General features: G+C 32.2%; 1 protein-coding gene and 1 non-coding gene across 7 annotated transcripts in view; both read right to left on the bottom strand.

The window, feature by feature from the left end:
* Nucleotides 1-666: 666 nt before the first annotated feature.
* Nucleotides 667-23,615, bottom strand: part of CYLC2 (cylicin 2) — a 43,318-nt gene continuing 20,369 nt past the window's right edge. For 2 of the 6 annotated variants that reach the window (XM_043565574.1, XM_043565575.1), the window contains 5 exons: nt 16,135-16,265; nt 14,067-14,211; nt 2,269-2,402; nt 1,162-1,275; nt 667-830 (listed from right to left, as the gene is read on the bottom strand). The gene's annotated coding sequence lies outside the window, so the exon portion shown is untranslated. Of the gene's footprint in view, nt 831-1,161; nt 1,276-2,268; nt 2,403-14,066; nt 14,212-16,103; nt 16,266-16,384; nt 16,454-23,615 lie in introns of all 6 variants that reach the window. The other 4 variants (XM_043565573.1, XM_043565571.1, XM_043565576.1 and 1 more) reach the window with 4 other exon arrangements.
* Nucleotides 7,919-8,024, bottom strand: LOC122475486. The gene has a single exon (XR_006295186.1). It is a non-coding gene; the product is annotated as a U6 spliceosomal RNA (small nuclear RNA).

Raw genomic sequence — 23,615 nt, 5'->3', positions numbered from 1 at the left:
ATTGAAAAAAAAAAGTTTGAAATTCAAAAGCAATCTATTAAAGGGAAATGATCTATACTAGTATTGATGGGTACAGATTTTAATTTTATTGAGAAGAATTTTCTTCCCTGATGATGATTTTGAATTAACTCAAAACTACCTCATGTTCACAAGTTTATCTGCTAAATTTCAAACTGTCAAGGAGGACTGTATTAAAAATGGGGAAAACTAGGAATTAGGAACCTGAATACTGGCATTTTTGGGATCTTTGGGGCATTCAGGTAGATACAAACCTTGTAATGGGGAAATTCTTGGGAATAATAGCCTAGAATAAGTGTAAGTTTTCAAATCCATATAAGAACCAACCCAAATTACAAAAATATGAGAATATAAAATGAAAAACATCAGTGTTGAAATTAGAGAATGTCAAACATAGAACTGCAAACTTTGAGGAAATCCTGAAATTCCTGACAGAAGAATTATGTGGTAAAGGAGAGAAGTGTCCCCCCACATCCCAATCTTTAAGGAGCAAGAGCTGAAGACAAGGTCAAGGTAGGATAGTAGAAAAAAAATAGATGATTTTAACTAAGAATGTTTTAAGAGTTTGACAAAATAGAAGCCACAAACAACTATGTGTAGGTGGAATGTAAGTTAGGGAAGAACACACATGGAAATAGACACACGTAGTATGGAGAGTAGATTTTTTTAATTGATATTTTCACCATCATGTTTAATGCGTTCACTCAAAATTAGAGCTGGCAATCAACTCCCATGACAGGAAGATTTGCAACTGAATGGGATTTTAGACTCCTCCAGGGTGTTAGAATTTTTAGTATATCTTCATGGTAGTCCTAAAATATAATCAGAGCAGAGTCACATCAGATGGTAAAATTCTCCTATTCCTCTACTGAAGCTGTGAGTTCCAAACCCAGAACTTTAGGATTCTGAGTGATTAAATCTGTGAAATAAACTAGTTTCTTATGTCCCTTTTCATGGGCATAATTGTGTCCCTCCAAATTCAAATGTTGAAATCCTAACCCCCAGTATCTCAGAATGTGTCTGTGTTTGGAGATAAGTAAATTATGTAGGTGATTATGGCTAAATGAGGTCATTAAGGTGGGTCCCAAACCAATATGACTGATGTACCCTCTAAGAAGATATTTGAGACACAGACATACTTACTGCATGTTTCACTGGGGTGATGGGGGGAAACATCATGAAGGAGAAGTTTCTGAAGAGATAAACAGAGCATGCTGCGTATAGTTGATGGCCATTCTTTTTTTTCCAGATCATTTCCTTTATAAAAGAAAATCAGAGGCAACAAATAAAAACTCTGTTTGAAAATTAAAGAGCTCTTTATGAAATAAACATATTCCAGGTGATTCTAGGCCTTCAGCATTAATATTAATGGTTAATTCATTTATAAGCTTGTTTCACAAGTGTTGCTCACCTTAAGCCCCCTTTTGAAATTCCTTCTCTGTCCTCTTTATAATTACCATTTTCCCAATTAAACATCATTTATGCCATTAAACAAAACTAGCGGTACAAATGTCTTTCTTTGTAAGTATGGGGCTAGCAGATGATAACAATAGATGTGGCAACAAAGAAATTACATACTAAATATCACTCTCCTAAAATTAGATGTCCATTACACATAAAAGATAATTTTTCCCTGACTTTCTTATGCCCTTTATTGGTGTCTTACTCTTGCCTCTTAGGATAACTTTCTCCAGCATTAACCATCACCTTCCCTCTCCACCCCCAGCCCGAACTCCAAAAAAAAATTCCTGTTTGTTTCTTACATAGAGAAATTGACTTTTTGTAAAGTAAACACCTTCTATCTGGGTTATGTTTAGAAGGCCTCATCTTTCATGCTCAACTACCCCATTATTCTGTTAACGTACTTTAAGACAAAGTGAATTTCTCTTCCTAAGAGGAAGTTACTTTCCCTGGTAAATCAACTGAATCAATTGGCATACAGCTTTTTCTTTTTTGCTACTTTTTTACGAGCAATGATTAATGAGAAGGTAAGACAACAATATGAAATTAATTGGGAACTATCAGAAATAAAATAATTCAAACCAAAAAAAATTAAATTCTATACTAGAGTGTATTGTCCTTAGAAGTAGTAAATGGGAGAAAATATAACAATTATAGGATTACTACTGTGCATACACACACAAAAAGTCTATGAAAATTCTAAAGGAAACAATAAATGATATGAATAAAAGAAAAAAATCGATAAATGAAAAATGCATTGTTTTAAAATTCTTAATACACTTTACCTACATGCAATTACAGTAGGGCTTCTGATGGGTGGGAGACTTCACATAGTCATAATCTTGATCATCTTTGTTTCACTTTCATTAGGTGGTTTAGCAAATGACTCCCATTAAAGCTGTTCTCCTGGTTTGGCTGTAAGCCTTGAATAAAGGTCAGGAGAAGAATAATCATCCTGCATTAATTGCTACCTGCACCTCACAACAATTCTAGTGCTAGCATTATGTTAGTTTTGTATCTTTTTTCTGCCCAGAAAGAGCAGGAGTAGGCAATGATGTTCCCATGGCAATGTGTTAGAGAAAAAAAATCTGGGGCGCCTGAGTGGCTCAGTCGGTTGAGTGTCCGACTTCAGCTCAGGTCACGATCTCGCGGTCCGTGAGTTCGAGCCCCGCATCAGGCTCTGGGCTGATGGCTCAGAGCCTGGAGCCTGCTTCCCATTCTGTGTCTCCCTCTCTCTCTGCCCCTCCCCCATTCATGCTCTGTCTCTTTCTGTCTCAAAAATAAATAAATGTTAAAAAAAAAATTAAAAAAAAATCTGCCCCATAGCCTACTTTCTGACCATAGTGGTAAACAACTGCTACCAGAGAGGTTGCTGCTTTTCCTCAATCTTAGGCCACTCTCTCTACTCAGCTTTTCAGTTCTTTATCAACTTTAATATTCATTCATTCATATCTCCAGATCTATGCTTGAACTGGGAATCAGCAGTACACATTAATTTCCATCTTCCCATTTTTTTTCTGGTTTTGCATATATTTGAAGTTGAAGAGATACTGATATTTGTGCAATCCTGGATCTAAGGAGAACATCTTCTAAAAGTTATAGCTAGTCAAAGCCAAAGTGCCCTATTCTGTGTTGAAACATTGTTGTACACCTGAACCTAATGTAAAATTAAAATTGTATATCAACTGTGGTTCAATTACATAAAAATCCCTACGCTGAAAGGTAGTGATCCATATCACTTGACATACTCACATAGGCATTCCAAGGAACATTCAAGGTAAATATTTTAGACATGATTTATATTGAAATTGTCTTAAGGATGCTTTTATTTAGATAAATCGTTAGATTTTCAAACATATCGTGTGGTGCTTAATTGTGGTATCAGTAAAAACCACATCTTACCTTTTTTCTCCACAAAAATATGTTTCGAATGCCCAGGCTTTTTTTTTTTTTCACTTCCTTTATCCAAAGGCTGAACTTCACCATTCCATGTTCTTTTACCCTCTCTATACACCATGAAACTTCCTTCTCTGGTTATTGCCAGCTATAGGAATTACAAATGTAATTACTGTGGCAACTATCTCCTTTTGCATGTAATAACTTAGGAAATGTATAAATTTAGCTTATAACTGTTTGAGAACCATAAAGTTAATTCTTGAACAGATTCAGCACCTTGAGTAGATTTCCTGTTATTTTTTCTCTGATACTTTTGTCTAATAAGAAAACTAGGAGTTACTCTTTGGTTACCCCCCTCAATATTCTCTCCTAAAAATATTATTCATTTGTAACATATTATACTTTATCTCCATAGGCAATTTTGATTTTATCACGTATGAGGCTCCAGATTAGGCTGAAGAAGTCACGAGTTTCATTTAAATCATTTGACAAGAATGGGCACCTGGGTGACTCAGTGGGTTAAGAGTAGGACTCTTCATTTCCACTCAGATAATGACCTCATGATTTGTGAGTTTGAGCCTGGCTGTCAGCGCAGAGGCTACTTGAGATCTTCTCTCTTCCTCTCTCTCTCTCTGTCCCTCCCTGCTCTTGCTCTCTCTCTTATCTCTCAAATAAGAAAAAAAATATTTAAATTTAGAAAAATTTTAAAAATAAATCATTTAACAAGGAGAAGGTTGAAATGGAAGCTGTGCTTTATTAAAAATTATTAGATCTCTCCAGATGCCATATTGAATTCAAGATCAAAACACCAGAGTTCTTCCAAATTTCTCATGAATTATTGTCCAATAGATTAAAAATAGATCTTACAGAGCACGATGAAAAATACCAAAATTACTGAAAAAAGACCAGGAGAAATAAATGGATATTCCACATTATTTATAAGCTTTTGAGCAATTCTCTATCTTAAAATGATTACTCCCCTCTTATTTTTAAAAAAGAATAATCCAAGATTTGGCAAATTATTTTTTGTGACTTGACAAAGATATATGTTGCCAAGGGAATTTGAGTAATGTTTCTTAAGAATTACTTTCGTCTATTCTCTGGATTTAACATGTTCTCAAAGAGACCAAACTTTGTGTAAAAAATAATACAAATAAATACAAATAATACAAATGCAAATAATACAAATAAAATTCTGGATGTTTATGGGCCTTAGGTTAATCCCATCTTATTGCTAGGCAAACTTTTTGTATACTTCAGAAGGAAACTTTAGAAAACTTCACACTGTAAACCCACAGAGTAGTGGTTTTGGATTTCTGACATCTCTTGTGAAATTGAACCCTACTTAGAACTGCATTAATAATGCTTTATCCACTTAGCCATCCTCCCTTCCCCCAGTTTTCAAAATTGGTTAGCTTCAACCGGACCCCATTTTTGTCACTTAGGTGGTTTCATCAGCTTTCAAGAACTGCTGCAGAATGACTGTCACCTCTTCTATAGAAAATCTTAAATTCCCTTAACCTGAAGTACCAAAATTCAATAGTAAGTGACTTAGCCATCAAACCTACGTTGACAATGTCAAACATGAAGCATTTTTTTAAGAAAAATAATATAGTGCATGTCTTGTAGTATTTGGAAAGCTTACATTATCAAAGTTACATAGTAACTTAAGAAAATCCAAGCAACTTTCAACTTTATAGAAGCAAAAAATAGAGAAGAAATGCAAGTTTTGTTTATATGTAAAAACAATGATCAGGAAAATGAAAACTTCAATCAATTAGTTATATATAGGGGTGTATGTGTGCATATATGGATAGTTTGAGCATTAAATGTCAATCCTTCAATACATGTATGAATACCAAGGAAATCCTTACGTAGACGGGGTTAGAGAACATTTTTGGATGATTTCTATCCTTTCATCTAATATGGATACCCTTTATGACAAACTCACTACAGTTGTATATTGTTTTCTAGTTAATAAAGAACTGACCTATTTGTGATTCAATATTAACAAGCTTCCACTATCCAAAGCTTTAATCCCTAAACGTCTGTATTATGTTATGGCCTGAGTTCTCAACATTGTATTTCCTGATTCCAGAGCCTCATGGATTTTTGCTACATTTCTTTTCTTGGATTCTGAGCAATATCTCTAAATCATTCCAATAATTGTCGTTTTTATCAATATAGCTAATTTAAATATATCTTTTCTGACAAAAACTGCACTTTCTATGTATATAAGTGTGTATATATATATATATGCACATATATATAAATTGACTACAATATTCAAACATGTTAAAATTATGTAATTTGCACATGATAAATATCCTCTTTTTCCATTGGAATCTTGTAAATGGCTCAAAAGCTGAGGATAAACTATTTTCATAAGAGAATGGATGTCCCTGCTCTTTTTTTTTTTTTTTTTTTTATTTATTTTTGGGACAGAGAGAGACAGAGCATGAACGGGGGAGGGACAGAGAGAGGGAGACACAGAATCGGAAACAGGCTCCAGGCTCCAAGCCATCAGCCCAGAGCCTGATGCGGGGCTCGAACTCACGGACCGCGAGATCGTGACCTGGCTGAAGTCGGACACTTAACCGACTGCGCCACCCAGGCGCCCCTGGATGTCCCTGCTCTTGATCATCCTTGAAAATAGAGCAGAATATGAGGCAAACATCTGGATTACAAATTACAAGAGTAGACATCTTCTCCTATACCAAGTCCAGGTTTTATGGAAGTATAAAATCTTAAGCAACTCCAGTTGTTAATATCCAGAGTGATATGCCCCTGGGCATATATGTCATAATAGAAATTAGAAATTTGTAGGACCACTGTCGTTTTTCCTTCCAGTAATAGTGGCAGAAACAAAATCTAGCAGCATCACCAAATCAAAAGCATAAGCATCCTATTTTTGAAAAATTCTAAATGGAATCAGTGTCTAAGGAGTAGCCCAGCAGTGTATTCTGCCGCTGACCCTTCCTCTTCTACAGGCTTATGACCAGTAAGAATTATATGCATAGATTACTAGATAAGGAAATCAAGTATCAACTTAATTTTGGCAAGAATTGGTATAAAAAAATAAAAGAAAAAAAGAAAAGTGGGTAGAAAACATGGAGAGGGCTGAGGGCAGAAGAGAAGCTTCCTTCTTTTCACCTCATTTAAACTTCATAACCCCTTTCTTTGTGTCAACCTATATCCTAGCCTCTATCTGCAACAGCTCCATACTGGCTCATGTTTCAAGTGAAATGATTTTTATTAAGCACCCGCATAGTTTCATGGCAGCAACATTATATTCACAAGATACAAATATATAAGCAGATATTCAGTAATGCAATATTTATTCTATGGTATGACTTCAGTTCCAGTTGGTACATTCCCTAAGCCTTCAGAATTTCAACGTAAAGTGTGCTTTAGGGTCTTTCTCACAATTTTTTACCATCTTCAAATTTTTCATAAACTGGGCCTTTGTTAAACTTCATTGCTCCAAAACAACCAGAATATATTTTTGGCTCTATTTTCATGTTGCAGTCTTAAATAACAGAGCCCTAGCATTTCATACAGAAAGAATTAAAGGAAAGCATCTGGGAAGATAATTCAATCCATACCTGTTGCCTAATATTTCAAAGGAAATCTCAAACAATGGACTTGCTGGACCTTATATTCCCCTTAATGCCAGAGGCCAAATGTGAAATAAGTTTGATGTGAGATACATCTTACTTGGCCCTAGAAAAGGCCTGAATTCTGAAACTAATACCTTGAAATTTCTGGAAAAAAATGAAGATTCTTATTCTGTTTAACCCCAATTGTGATCTTGTGAGTAAGCACAATAGTCGAAACTACATTACTAATCAGCCTGTGTATACTAAAGCCAAGCAAGGAAGGAGGATGGTTAAAATGATACAGAATTTGATCAACATAACCCTTCATCTTCCCATGTAGCATTTAGATAGCAAATATTAAAAATATTACATGTACTTACTGAAGCTTAGCCAGAACACCTTTGTATAAAGGAGGGTACAGTGTGTTCTACTTACGCTCTCTTTAGGATTTGTTGGATCTATAGTGTGTGCGCGCAGCCACACACACACACACACACACACACACACACACACACACACACAATTGCTGTGTGTGTATAACTTGAACAGTCTGTATCGCCAATGAAAGACTCTGGCAGAACCTGCAGTGGAAAATACATCTTGTGCCATACACTAAAATGGGACCACCTAACTCTTTCTTGAATCAAATTTATTTCCATTCAGAATGAAAAATCAGAGAAAGGCCCATTTTTGTTTTGTTGAGTTTTGTTTTTTGTTAATAATTATTAGTATTAACTATACATTTTACCAGTTTTCTTTCTCATCATTATTTCTTATATTTCATGATTCTTCATTGATGAATTTATTAGTGTGTGAGAATACACTTAAGAGTAATTCACTCTTAGAAGGTCATTGCATGGTAGATTTTCACTGCTTGCATTTCTGAAAATGGTTTTATTTAGGTTTCTGTAGTATATACTACTGTGGGTGAGTTTGTTATGAGTAAAGAGGTTTACTCTCTCTGGAAGCATTTTGTGTCGTCCTTGTCCAGGGACTATGCTAATCTTCTCTGTGTCTTTCCACTTTTAGTATTATGTGCTGCTGAAGCAAGGTCTCTCTGGAAACTTTTTATACTACATTTTTGTCTTTTTAATTTTTTTTAATAATTTACCATGATATTCCTTAAATTGTGCATTTTATATGAAAATATATCATAAAATATAAGAAACATGTGACACATAAGGAATAAGAAAAAAATATTTGTGTGCCCACTAATCACTTTTAATCCAGAACTTTCTGGTCATTGTAGAATTCCTACTGGCCTTTCCCTGACAAAAATCAACATCCTCTTCTTCCATCTAGAGGACTACTAGCCTCAATTTTGTTTTATGTTTTGTCTTTCTTGACAACGTCATCACATATGTGTGAATTGCTAAAAATTATATTTTAAGTTACATGTATTTGACATTTCAATAGGTGATATCATAAAAATAATTATTAGGCTTTCATATTTCCTTCTCTGTAAATTGCCTCTGTGTATGTCCATTTATCATCTGGATACTTTATGGGTTTTTTTTGTAAGTTTATAGGAATCCTATATATAATCTCAGCTCTAAATTCTGCAGTCACATGGGTTGAAAATAGCATTGATTAAAGTGCTGTCACGTGACACTGACATATATGGCATCTTTAAAAATAATACTTGAAAGTTATGTGGCACATAAGTCTTACTCTTTGGGAATTCCTTGACTATTCTTGGCATTTTATGACTTAAATTTATGTTTATTAATTTCTACCAAATCCTATTGAAATTTTGATTAGAATTAAATTGAATTTATATCTCATTTATGATAAATATGAGATCTTGTTATATTGAGTATGAGTACATATCTCTTGATTTATTAATGTCTCCTCCAATATATATCAGTAATTTTTATGTATACTCAATATAAACTATACATAAAATATATAAACTATATATAAATATTATAAATGCATTTTACTCTGTAAAATTTTTACCCACATTTTCTTAGATTTTACCTCTTAGGTACATTAGAGGTTTTGTTTCTATGTTAAGTGATATATTTTAATTAAATATTAGAAATGCTTGTAGTTTTAACATTAAAGTGCAATAAAATTTCAGATATTAATTTTGTATAGAAGCAAATTTTCCATTGTTAATTTTAATAATTTTGTACAATCTAAAATTTTTAGAAATCTACTTGTAGATTCTTTTTACTATATCATTTATAAAAAAGGATCTGACTTATTTTTTCCTATCCCCTTAATTTTCTTTGACTTCTTGCACTGGACAGTGTCTCCAGCAGAATATGAAATGACATCAGTAAAAATGGATGCCTTTTACTTGTTTCTAGTCATAAAATAAATACTTTAAATATTTCACATTATGTGGTTTTTTTCCAGTTTTATAATGGTTAAGGATTGTCACATTGAGATAACTCTATTTTCTGTTTATTTTGGTGAGATGTTTTTTAACATAACAGGTTGTGATTCCTTAATCCCCATTTTGGTAACCATTGGGATGATTACTTGATTTTCTCATATACCAATTAGTCAGTTTATAATAATTTTTTTCTCATACTAAAAAACAATAAATTCCTGTGGTAAGTTTAAATTATTCAAGGTGTATTATCACCTTTAGTTGTTCTTAATTTGGTGTGAAGGTATCTATTTTAAAATATTTGCATCTATATTTATATGTGAGATTTGCTTATAATTCTACCTTTAATGTTATTTTTATGTTGGTACCAAGGTTAAGAGATTTGGTTAAAGTAACATTGATGTGTTCTCTTTCTGGACTTTACAATAATTGTGGTGAATTTGATTTGTTTGTTCCTTGAATGTTAGAAGGTAGGACTGCTTGGACCTGCCCTTTTTTGTACGATGATTTTTAAAAACCATATTGGGTTTTGTGATGGTTAGAGTAATACTTAAGTTTTTTGTTTTGAGTCAGTTTTGGCAAATATTATCTTTTTCGAATTTATTGGGATAAAGATTTCACAATTTCCATCCATCATTTTTTAATATTGCTGTCCCCTTTTTTCACACTATTTTGCTTTCCTAATGTGATCTGTTTTTTGCCTTCTCTCTTTCTTCATTGATCTTAGTTTGTAAATCTTAAATATTTATGAATCTTATTTTGTGAATCTCACTTTTGTTGATAAGTTGATCGTATATTTTTAATTTTATTTTTATAATTTTCTCTTTGTCCTTTGATATTTTATTACATTCTGTTTTAGTTTTTCTAACTTGCTAAGTTGCATTATAGAAAGTTCTCTACTGTAATTTTAATTAGATTCACAAGTTTTATTGTATAATTTTGTCATTTCTTTATCTTTCTGATTTTATTAAAAAAATTTATTCTTTAATTTATATAGGGATTGCTATTAATTTCCAAACAATTAGAATGTTCCAAAACTATGTGTATTCTTTATTTGTAACTTAACATATGATTTTTTTTTCATTTCTTGAGACTTGCTTTCGAGATTTGAATGAGAACAGTTTTCATGAGTGGACCTTGCATGGTAGAGAAAAGGGTACATATTTTCTTAGTTATTAGGTGTAAAGTTGGATAATTTATCAATTATATTTAGGTGTTGATTATGTTGAACTTTTAAAATTCTTACTGATACTTAATGTCTATCATTTACAGAGAGAGATGAGTTAAATTTTCCCATTAGGATAGTGGATCTGTGTCTCCTTTTACTTCAGTCAATTTTTGCTTTATATATTTGAGATACTTTTAATTAGGTGCATAAAAAATTAGAATTATCATATTTTCCTGGTGAATTGAATCATATGTTATTGGTAGTGACTCTCATTTCAAACTTCTATTTCCCTAATTAGTGATTCTTTTATTGACTTCAAAATATCGATACCAGTGAGCTTTTGGTATTAACCTACAATTTTTTAATGTTATTGTTGTTTAATTCTTATTTTTAATTTTTTATATTTATATTTTATTGATATTTTTTATTTATTTTATTGATACGGAAAATATTTGTAATAGGTGGCTTATTGTTTAGTGTGAAATATAACATTTGTATGAAATAATATGTAAATACAATGTATCTGCCTTTCATGAGTTTTAGCATATTGTTTAGATCAAACTGTACTTGATAATTGTAGGGAAAAACTAGAATGTGCTCCTGGGATTCAGATGTGTCACCTTCATTCTTTTGCAGTTCCAGGTTCTAATTTCCTAGGCAGAGCAAACCACCCAAAGGCATCGCCCTGTCTTTACCAATCCATAACAACTATTATAGAAAAAAACCAATGGGGTTGGAGACAGAGAAAGAAACAGGTGCACGTGCATGCATACAGAGAGAGAGAGAGAGAGAGAGAAGGAATTTTACATATAGAATTTTTAGTTTGTCAGACCTCCCAGTTTGTCAGCTTCTCTTGAATTATTTTAACACACGTGTCCTGAGAAAAGTAACTAGGTTGCAAAAACAAAGGCTGTTAAGCTTGCCACATCATGGACTTCTAAGGAAATTATGGATAGTACTTAAACACAATTTATTCTGAGAAGTTTTATCTTACTAAGGGGTGAGGGATTTACCTACTCTGTAAGTACGTACTAGCTTACTAGATATTTCTGTAGAAGATGTTTACCTCTGTCAAGGTTTACCTCCTGAGTCAGAGGTCGATTTAAATATGCTTTAAAATTTTTAGAGATACTTATATATTTCTAGAATAAAGAGTTCCAAGGAATCAACCTAAAATTCTAATGTAGCATTTCTGAAATAGAACACATAATATGTACACACATATGCATTCACATATACATTACACAAACATATATATATATGCATATATACTTACACTCTACTTACATAGACTTGTCTAAATTTTGTAAATTTTTATTGCATATGCCATCAGTTTTTATTAAACTTACATTTCATAAAAGTAAAAATACTAGTTTTATATCCTTTTATAATAAAAGTTTAATGTAATAATTATTCAATAAGTATTTCTGTGTATCATGATTGTGTTGTATGCTAAATCTATCATAAATTTTATTGTACTTACATAAAATTTTAGAAGAACATTTAAAATCTACAGTTAATTTTTCAAATCAAATATATAATTATCTAGACTGAGATTTTAGTGACTGTCATTAAAATTTCTTAGAATTGTTCATTTGAATTTACTGCAGAAAATTTAGTTTATTAGTTATTTTTCTATAATGTAACACTTGAATTCCGAATTCTTTCTATTGCCCTCAGATACATAGCTTTCACAATAAGACAATTAAAATGCATAAAAAATGTATTTGAATAAGAGTAAAACCATATGTTTAGAAAATATTTAAAATAACAAAATTATTATGAATGAAAAGTGTATTTCCCTATATTTGTACTAAAATGGACATAGTCCTGTTAATTTTATTCTAACTTATAATTATTTTATTATGCTCTGTCTTAAGATAAACTAAATTCCATCATTTTTTTTGAATGCATGCAACTGCATTCACATAGCACATAAAGTAATAGCATGCTGGCATTTAAAAATATAATCTTGAGTATCAGTTTTCTGAAATGTCAGAGCAGCAGAATATCTGGTATTTAGTTTCTTTGTCAGAAATAATGTGTTTACTACTTCTTGTTTTATAATTCCCAGTAGTTGACATGGGCATTATGAAGGATTATAAGAAATCACTTATCTTTGTTCATATTATATCTCTGGCATTTGTAATATTTTATATTACCATGGATTAAAATACCACATAAAATGCAATATTGACTTTGGTCTATATGACTTGACATTATTAAAAATATTTGTTTTTCATTTTATTAATGAGTTTTAAAACCATACAATGTAACTTGTTGAGATATTAGAATTTGTTTCAGTGCCTTTATGCTACTGAAGAAACACTGAAGCTCAGTAATGTTTACTTGTCTAAACGAACCTTAGACTTAAACCCCACTCTCCTGATTACTAGTTAACCAAACTAAGTCCCTCTAATTTAGACTAGGGTATTTCAATAATGTATAAGCATGGTTTGTGTGTGTGTGTGGATTTGCTAGTATTATATCATTGGACCTGCAACTCTCATTCATTGAAATCTCCTTTTATATATATGAGAATGACTGCTTTAAAGAGTATCAATGTCTGGCACCTGGGTGGATCATTGGGTTAAACAACAGACTCTTGGCTCAGGTCATGATCTCACAGTGGTGAGATCCAGACCTGTGTCAGCCACCATCTTACCGTCATGAGATCAAGCCCCATGTCTGGCTCTGTGCTGAGCATAGAGCCTGCTTGTGATTCTCCCTCTCCCTCTCCCTCCCCCCCACTTTCAGTCTCATTCAAAATAAATTTTTTTAAACTATCAGTATCAAAGCAAAACATTGCAAAACCAATTGGCCTGTTATCAATATTCACTACTTGCAGAAACCATACATGAAACAATTTTCTAGTAATCTTTATCTCTGTACTCACCATTATATGATTTATTTGACACTAGATGTCAGTTTTCTCTTATTCTATTCAATTTTTAGCAGAATTTAATATACCGTAAACTGATTGAAATGTAAAAAAAGGAATTATAGAAGTATTTCTTTACATTTTTTAAATGTTTGTTTATTTATGGGAGACAGAGAGTGGGGGAGGGACAGAGAGAGAGAGAAACAGAATCTGAAGCAGACTGCTGGCTCTGAGCCATCAACACAGAGCCTGATGCGGGGCTCGAACCCATCAAGCACAGGATCATGACCTGGGCTGAAGTCAGTCGCTCAACTGACTGAGCCACCCAGGCATCCCTAGAGGTATTTCTTTTTTTTTTTTAATTTTTTTTAACATTTTTATTTATTTTTGAGAGAGAGAGAGACAGAGCGTGAGTGGGAGAAGGGCAGAGAGTGAGGAAGACACAGAATCCAAAGCAGGCTCCAGGCTCTGAGCTGTCAGCACAGAGCCCTACGTGGGGCTCGAACTCACCAACTGTGAGATTAGGACCTGAGCCCAGGTAGGAGGCTTAATTGACTGAACAACCCAAGCACCCCTTTAAAGGTATTTCTTGATGACATACATAAATATAAGGGGAAAACATGAAATATTTTGGAAAATATCGTGTTAACTAGAGCTGATTCCTTAATAATATCATAGATAGATAAATAGATGAATCTTTACCTTGTCTCCAGGCATAATTCATTTTTTCTAATGCTTTTTAGAATTAATGGTATTTGGATGTGAGATGGTACTTTCCCATTCTGCCTTGAGTTCTGTGTTTTATATTCTTTTCTTGTCCCTCCTTCATGATGACATGATGGTTGAGCTAGGATTCAAATGCATATTTTCAGTTTCCGTATTTTTGTTCTCTATAGCATATTCCTGCAAATACAACTCCTATGACTTACTAATCAGAGTGCAATATTTGTGAAGAGACACACTAAAGGCTATCAGCAGTGGGAAGAGTAGTAGCAGGACAGGTTCCTTTAAGACTAATGAAGTTATGCATTGAACATAATGGAGTTATGCATTAAGCAGTTATGCATTGAATAACTGCTTCTCTTAAAAAATTGTAGAGTGGGAACTTTACATATGTGATGTAATTTTATGTAATTTTAATAGAACTGTACATTTTTGCAGATAAAGTAATGATGCTATGAAGAAACTGAGGCGAGGTGTTAAAGAACAATTTCCCCAAATCCCGGAACAATTAAGCCACAAAATCTTGGTCTAAATCCTAGTTGCTGTGAGATTTAAATTCAGATTGAAAGTCTGCTTTTACCATTATTTTTGAAAAATTTATCCTGTTAGCTTAACTGCTCTATGTTCAGTTAAACAGAGACAACATGTTAGGACTGGTATGAGGATTAAATGACAATACAAGAAAAGTGTTTAGAAAATCGTTAGTGGCAAATAAATATTGGGTGATTTTGCTATTACTGTTATTTTAATTTAGAAATATTTTGTTGATTATTTGAGTAGTGATATGAATTATTATTATATTGAAATATTTTTGTATTTTGCCATTGCTTTTAAAAGATTTTCCTGGTTGTGCAGTAACGTGGTATATGACTTCTCATTAGATAACTTCTAACTTTTCTGTCTCTTTTCAGTGATTTACTATTGGCTTTTTTCATGAACAGTACTTGATACCTCCTAGAAATAAGATTGAATATATCCACAAGTAGTGACATACATTTTAAATATATCTAATAATTTTTTTAATTTTTCTTTATTTTATTACTATTATTGATGTTTCTGATATGGAATTAGGACCACAGATATAAAAACTGCTTTCTTAAATGTTTGCCACTAAAATAATAAAGCAAATAAATAGCCTTTTCAGCCAACTAGATTATGTTTATTCACAGCACCAGAATGTGAAATGTTATTTTCATATGTAATAATATTTTTAGTGATTCACATTAATTTCAATATTGAATATATACAGAAGAAATAGTTTATTTTATTCTCAAATGTAGTCTTTTGATAATTTAATACTTATATTAGTATATGATATATAATAGTATAATAATGTGAGAAATAGAAATATTAAAATATAGAATAATAATTAGAGTCTAAATAAATAATTTCTTTTTCTTTATGTGACTTATGTCTAACCAAAAAGCACAAATAAAGTTTAATACTTGGATGGATGGAAGTCATGCACTTTTTTTTTTTTTTTTTTTTTTAGGAAACATAGTTATATATACAATTCAAGAATGGCTCAAAGTTGAGTCAATCCCCTTTCATTAGTGGAGCAAAATTCTTACAATTGCCTCGTAATAAAATCTAGATTTACTAATATCTTTGCTACCTCTAGTTTCTCTAGAGTATACAGCAAGATATTTATGGGGAAAATGATGTGACCATCTCCTACTCTACGTAGTTATATGAATTAATTGCAAACAAAATGGAAAATCTATTAATTTTCCATGCAAGTAATTTACTATTTTAAGTTATTTTCTATGATACCAATAATAAGAAATGTTTCCAAATCTAGAAAACTGAATTGATAATAATTCAAAGACATTTTAACTCATTGCAAAAACTAATGCACTGTACACAGAGGTTGGACAGAGAATATTTTGATGAAGTTGGATGACCAGCAGACAAGGTTTATGTATGACCTAAATGATGGTTTCTTGTATACCATCCTGCATTACATTTGTACATTATATAAATCACTAAAATTAAAACTGAGTATATATCATAGACCTTAAATAATAAAACCATGAAAAATCTTCACCAAGTTTCCCTTATACTTCCAGAAAGACCTTTATAAGTGTTCTTTTTCTACATATCTTTCCTTAGTTCTTCCATGTTCATGTTTGCAGTTATCTCTATGCTGTTTAGCATCTTCTTGTCTTCTAATATTCTCTAAATGATAGAACATTACAAAGAATTAATGATTGCCTCTGGGGATGAGTTTAATGGAATAAAAATTTACAACACTCAAACAACTACACCAATATTTCTAAATTTAGAACTTGATGTACCTCTCGGGTGCTATTACTTCACTCTTCTTATACAATGTCTACTGCAAATGTTTTCTTTCATAGCAGTGTCTATGCAATACAAAAATCATATGAATTATGTGAAAAGAAAATAAGTTATTGACTATAGAACTTAGGAATTCAAGTGTTTTATTCCATTCTATATGGTGATAGTATGTATATGTATATATATAGAAAATTCCTAGATGTACATGGACCAATAGCCATGCTTTTTATTTTTTTTTAATTAAGGGCCTTGTCATAGGATATCCACGAATGGTGAATATTTTATAGATATTGTAAAAATTCACAAAAAATGGTAAAGAAAGAGGTAATTTGATTACTCACACACATACATATACATGAACACTAGATATATCTTGTGTGTGTGTGTGTGTGTGTGTGTGTGTGCGTGCGAGAGAGAGAGAGAGAGAGAGAGAGAGAGAGAGAGAAAGGGATAGTACTTAATTTAGTCAAGATTTTTTTTCAGATACAAAGAATATAACGTTTTAATAGTGATTATGCCTAAGTCAGAGCATTTTACTCCTCAGTAGTTTGTTTTTAACTTTTTATTTTGTCATAATTTCAGTCTTCAGAAAAGTTGCAGTAATAGAGCTTAATTTTTCTTCTTTGGTAGCAGATAATCATTATCAAACCTAATGTAAAACATTTTATCTTAAAATTAAAAATTTTTATAGCAAGCAAGTGTATCATTCATCCAAATTTGTTGCAAGAATATCTGTTTCTCTTGAAATTTGGAGATTAATCTATAATTGAAATTGTTTAAATGATTTGAGTTTATACATTTTGTTTACATTCTACTTGAAAAAATTCCAACTCTATCTCTAAGTACATTTCCCAGAATTTATATATTTAGGACTAAAAATTAGTTCTATATGAAGCAAAAAAAAAATAGTAAGGTCAGTTTTCTTGGACATTTAATCCATATTACTGATGAAATAAAAAAAAAAACATTGTTACTAGGAAATGCTGTATTTTACCTGTCAAATATATTTTCCTGAGGATTAAAATATGTATATTTCTATGGTTTTGATTAGAACGTTAATTTATTTTCTAATCTTCAATAAAGCCTGAAAATATCAATTCCTTTTTCTTTTTGAATAGAGCTACCAAAGAAAACTTAGATTAGAGATGATGTGAGAACGGAGAATAAAGACACACATTTAATAATCAAACTTTTTCGTTAGTAGGCATAAGCAGAACCAGTGGAATGGGAATTTGAAGATCAGCATCCTCATCCAAATTATGTCACTGAGAAACTATAAAAACTGGTATATTACTGAATCTCATTTGACCTCAGTCTCTTCAATAGGTAGCATTAGAAAAATTCTCTCAGATTTCACCTGTTAAAATATCTACATAGTTTAGAAAATCCAAGGCTAGAAAATGTGATATATCTAAAAGGGGTATTATCAGATTGGAAAACCAAGAAAAGTACTTTTCCATGAAAAAGGTACAATTAGAGATTCGCTAGTAGATTAGGTAGCACTTTCAAGGTTAGCTATCTAATCCTAGATACTCATTTTTTTTCATTATGGTAAAACCACTTAACATGAAATCTATCTTAATTTTTTTATAGGTGTGTGGTACAGTATTGTTAATACATGATGTACAGCAGATCTCTATAATGTATACATGTTGTATAACTGAAACTTAATACCTGTTGAGGAACAGCTCCCCTTATCTCCCTCCTTCCATCCCCTCAAAATTACTATTCTGCTCTGTTTCTATGAGCTTGACTATTTTGGATGTCTCATGTAAGTGGAATCATGCAGTATTTGTCCTGTAACATATTTATTTCACTTAGCATGATGTTCTCCAGATTCAGTCATGTAATTGCATATAACAGCATTTCCTTCTGTTTTAAAGTCAAATATTGTATGCATATGTCACATTTTCTTCATTCATTCACTGATGGACATTTAGGTTGTTTTCATATTTTGGCTTTTTGAATACCATAGTGAGGATGAGAGTGCAGCTATCTCTTTGAGATCCGGTTATCAATTATTTTGGATATATACCCAGGAGTGGGATTGCTAGATCATTTGGTAGTTTTATTTTTAATTTTTTGAGGAACCTCTGTACCGATTTCCATAGTGACAGCATTATCTTATATTTGTATCACCAATGTACATGGGTTCTAATTTCCCCATGTTCTCACCCACACTTGTTATCTTTGTTTTTCTGGGAGGAAATTAGGAATGCCAAGCATATTTTCCTGTGTCTGTTGGCGATTTTATGTTCTCTTTGGAGAAATTCCTCTTCAAGTCCTTGCACCATTTCTTAAGTTCGTTATTTATTTTTTGTTGCTGAATTGTAGGATTTTTGTAGTCTATTTTTTGCTTTTGTTGACTGCATGTTGATGATAAATCTAAGAAATTACTGTCAAGACCAATGTCATGAAGTTCTCCTATGTTTTCTTTTAGGAGTTTCACACTTTCAGATCCTATATCCATTTTGAGCTCATTTTTGTATATGATATATGTGTCATATATTTTGTATATGATATAAGCTGTAACATTCTTTTGAATGTGGATATTCAGTTTCTTAAACATCATTTTTGGGAATCTATCATTTCTCCATGTGTACTCTTGGTACCTTTGTTAAAAAGATCAATTAACTGTATATGTATGGGTTTATTCACAAATGTGTGGAAATATAACAACACACTCTTGAACAATGGGTGGGTCAAAGAAGAAATCAAAAGGGAAATAAGAAAATAACTCAAGATAAACAAAAACACAGGGTACCAAGAGCACCTGGATGGCTCAGTCATTTGAGTGTCTGACTCTAGCTTAGGTCATGATCTCATGGTTTGTGAGTTCAAGCCCCACATCAGGCTTGCTGCTGTCAGTGCAGAGCCTGCTTTGGATCCTCTGTCCCCCTCTCTCTCTGCCCCTACCCCACTTGTGCTCTCTCTCAGAAATAAATAAACATTAAATGGGGCACCTGGGTGGCTCAGTCGGTTGAGCATCCAACTTCGGCTCAGGTCATGATCTCACATTTTGTGAGTTTGAGCCCCGCATTGGGCTCTGTGCCGACAGCTCAGAGCCTGGAGCCTGCTTAGGATTCTGTGTCTCCCTCTCTCTCTGCTCCTCTCCCACTCATGCTCTATCTCTCTCTATCAAAAATAAGTAAACATTAAAAAAATTTTTTAAATACATATTAAAAAAAATACAAAATACCAAAACATATAGGATGGAGCCAAATCAGTAGGAAGAAGACAGCTGGTAACAGTAACATATACATTAAAAAAGAAGAGATATCTTAACCTGACTTTACAACTCAAGTAACTAAGAAAAGAACAACCTAAGCCCAAAGCCAGTGGAAGAAAGAAATAATAAAGCAGAAATAAATGAAATATAGTACAAAAATACAATAGAAAAAAATTAAAACTGACTTGGCTTTTGAAAAAATAAACAGACTTGAAAAACCTTTTACTACACTAAGAAAGCAAGCAAGGTAAAACACAAATAAAACAATAGAAGAGACATTTACAAGGGATGCTTCAAAAATAAAGAGAATCATAAGGGACTGCTATGAACAGTTATACACCAACATATTAGATAACCCCAAAGAATGGATAAATTCCTGGAAACATACAGCCTACCAATATTGAATCATGAAGAAATAAAAAATCTGAACAGATCAATAATGAGTAAAGAGATTGACTCAATAAAAAACAACAACAACAACAACAAAAAAAAAAAACTCCCAGGAAAGAAAAGTCCAGGACCACATGGCTTGTCTGGTGAATTAAAACAAACATTTAAAGAAGAATTAATAACAATTCTTCTCAAACTCTTCCAGAAAAAATAGAAAAGCAGAGAATACTTGCAAACTCATTTTGTGAGGCCATTACTCTGATACTAAAACTGGATAAAAACATTATAAGAAAAAATTACATGCCAATATCCCTGATTAATATAGATGAAAACTTCCTCAGCAAAATGCTAGTAAACTGAATTCAACAACACATTATTAGAAGGCTCATACACCATGATCAAGTGGTTTTATCCCTGGGAATGCAAGGATAGTTTAAAATACACAAGTAATGTGATACACAACACCAATGAATGACAAAAATCAATGATCATCTCAATAGCTGCAGGAAAATCATCTTACAACATTCAACGTGTTTTCATGATAAAAAAATCTTTAAAAAAACGAAATATAGAATTTACCTCAACATAATAAAAGCCATATATGAAAAGCCAATGACTAACATCTTACTCAACCTTGCCACCCAAAGCTTTTCCGCTAAGATCTGTAACAAGACCAGGATGCCCACTCCAGCAACTTATATTCAACATTTTAATAGAAGTCTTAGAGAAGTCAGGCATGAAAAATAAATAAAAGGCATTTAATACAGAAAGAAAGAGTTATCTTTGTAGATGACATGAACATATAAGTAGAAAATTCAAAAGACTCCACAAAAAATTAGTGGAACTAATGAACAAAGTAGTTAACTCACTGACTTACAGATATTAAAAGTAAACTGTAAAAAGAGTCCTAACCTTAGATCCATGCTGGTGTAGAAAGAGTGACTTAACCAAAGATCACAGTCTGTAGTATTAGAACCCAAAAAAGATGTCAGTGAGTTGACTTCTTTGTGGGGCAGCAGCAATTGTAGTAGTAATAGCAATGGTGATGATAATGGCAAGCCTTCTGTTGTGTGCCAGGCACTGTTTATGTTTTACACACATTGACTATCACAACAACTCTGTGCCATAGATTCTATTATCATGTTAATTTCACAGATGGGGAAACTTAAGTACAGAGAGGTTATTTAAGCAGATAACAGAGTTGGTAGTTTGCAGGTTTAAAATGTAGGTACTCTGGTTCTCAGAGTGCATACTGGTTTCTTAAAAAGTAAAAAAAAAAATTTTTTAAGTTTTTCTAATATCACAAACATAAATCTTTTTCAAACTCATAAAATAATTTCAGAGACACAACTAATACATTTTGGGTCAGCTTGATTATTAGCAAAGATAATGCAGTGTGTACATATAGTTGACCCTTGAACCATGCAGGAATTTGGGGTGCTGACCCATCCCCTCCATAGTCAAAAATCTGCGTATAACTTTTGACACCCCTGCCCCTGCAAAATTTAGTAGTAAGCTACTGTTGACTGGAAACCTTGCCCATAACATAAGTGGTCAATTATCATATATTTTTGTATGTTATTTGTGTTACATACTGTATTGTTATAATAAAGTAAGCTAGAAAAAAAATATTATGAAAAACATAAGGAAGAGAAAGTATGTTTACTGAACTGTGCTGTAAAAAAATTTGCGTATAAGTGGACCACACAGTTCAAACTGTGTTTCAAGGGTCAACTACATTCATCCTTAAAAGCCACTTTTAATTATAAAGAAAATAGGTAATTGCTGCCTTCTTTTCCTTGTAGTAGCCCTTAAGCCAAACTCTTTTGACACTGTAGAAAACAACAAAGGGCCAATAGGCAGAAATCTGAAATTGGATATTTCTCAATAAAAAGAGATAATTGTCCTAAGAGTGAAAACAAAACAAATCCCCCTTTCCCTATATGAGAGTGAGGCACAGGTGGTGGTTTGTTGATAAATGTTTAACAACTGTCTCTCTCAGAAAAAATGTATGTGTTTTATACATAAGGTTATTATACACTTTATATATAGGGTATATACCACACAATTTACAAATAATAATAAATACACTATACCCTTATTGTGAGCTCAAAACATAAATAAATAAAACTAGTGGACAAATTCAATAATTCCTGAGATGTGAAATCAACATACAAAAATCAGTTGTGTTACTTTGTTTCTTTGCTTCTTAGTTCATTTTTTTTTAGATTCCAATGTAGGTGAAATTTATATGAAATAGTTGTATCACATAGACATTGTTGGATACAGAGAACAAACTATGGTTGCCCAAGAGAAGGTTGGTAGGAGGATGAGTAAAATACATAAAGAGAATGATACAACTTGCAGTTATAAAATAAGTGGTTATGAAGATGAAAAGTACAGGATAGAGGGTTTGGTCTATAATATTATAATGTTTGGTGACAGATAGTAACTACACTTATGGTGAGCACTGAGTAGTGTATAGAATTATTGAATCAATATGTTGTACAACTGAAACTTATATAACATTGCATGTCCATTATAATTTAATTAAAAAAATTAGTTGTGTTTCTGTAATAAACTATCTGAAAAAGGAAATTAAGAAAATGATTCTATTTACAATAGCATCAAAAATAAAGTACTTAAAAATAAACTTAACCAAGGAGGTAAAAGATTGGGTGTACTGAAACTATAAAACATTGATGAAAGAAGTTAGAAACAAATAGAAATCATTCTATGTTTATGGATTGGAAGACTTAATATTGTTAAAATGTCTAGACTGCACAGTGCATTTTCTAGATTCAGTGCAATCCCTATCAAAATCTCAATAGCATTGTTTACTATAACAGAAAAAACAATTATATATATGCAACCATAAAATACCCCAAATAGCCAAAACCATTTTGATAAAGAAAAACAAAGCTGAAGGAATCAACATTCTGATGTCAAAATTTATTACAAAGCTACAGTAATTAAAATAGTATGGTACTTACATAAAAACAGACATTTAGACAAGTGGAACAGAATAGAGAGCCCAGAAATAAATCCACACAAAATGGTCAACTGAGCTTTGACAAGGGTGCCAAGAGTACAATGGGGAAAGATGGTCCCTTCAACAAAGGGTGTTAGGAAAACAACATTTACATGCAAAAGAATGAAAGTGGGCAATTACCTTATCTTATACTGTATGGAAATATCAACCTAAAATGAATTAAAATCTAAAAATGCAAAATCTAAAACTTAAACCTAGAAGAAAATCCAGGGGAAAATCTTTATGGCTTTGGTGTAGACAATGATTGTATGACAACAAAGGCACAGGCAATAAAAGCAAAAAATAGACAAGTGACACTACTTCAAAAGATATCTTCACAGCAAGGAAAACAATCAACAGAGTGAAAGGCAATTTGTGGAATGGGAGAAAACGTTTTTAATTCAATTAGTTTTACAGCAACATTTCTTAAGGAGATAATATATGTACTGCAGTGCAGATATCACTGAGGACATGGAAGGATAAAGTGTGACCCTTTGAAAGAAGCTCATGAATACGAGCAACTGAAAGGAGATAATGAATGGCATGGAGAAGTCATGTTAATCTCCAGATGTCTACT

Source organism: Prionailurus bengalensis, chromosome D4 (assembly GCF_016509475.1).
Source record: "Prionailurus bengalensis isolate Pbe53 chromosome D4, Fcat_Pben_1.1_paternal_pri, whole genome shotgun sequence".
Taxonomy (NCBI): domain Eukaryota; kingdom Metazoa; phylum Chordata; class Mammalia; order Carnivora; family Felidae; genus Prionailurus; species Prionailurus bengalensis.
Note: the sequence above shows the minus strand (reverse complement) of the source record. Positions and strands in the feature narration are given on the sequence as shown.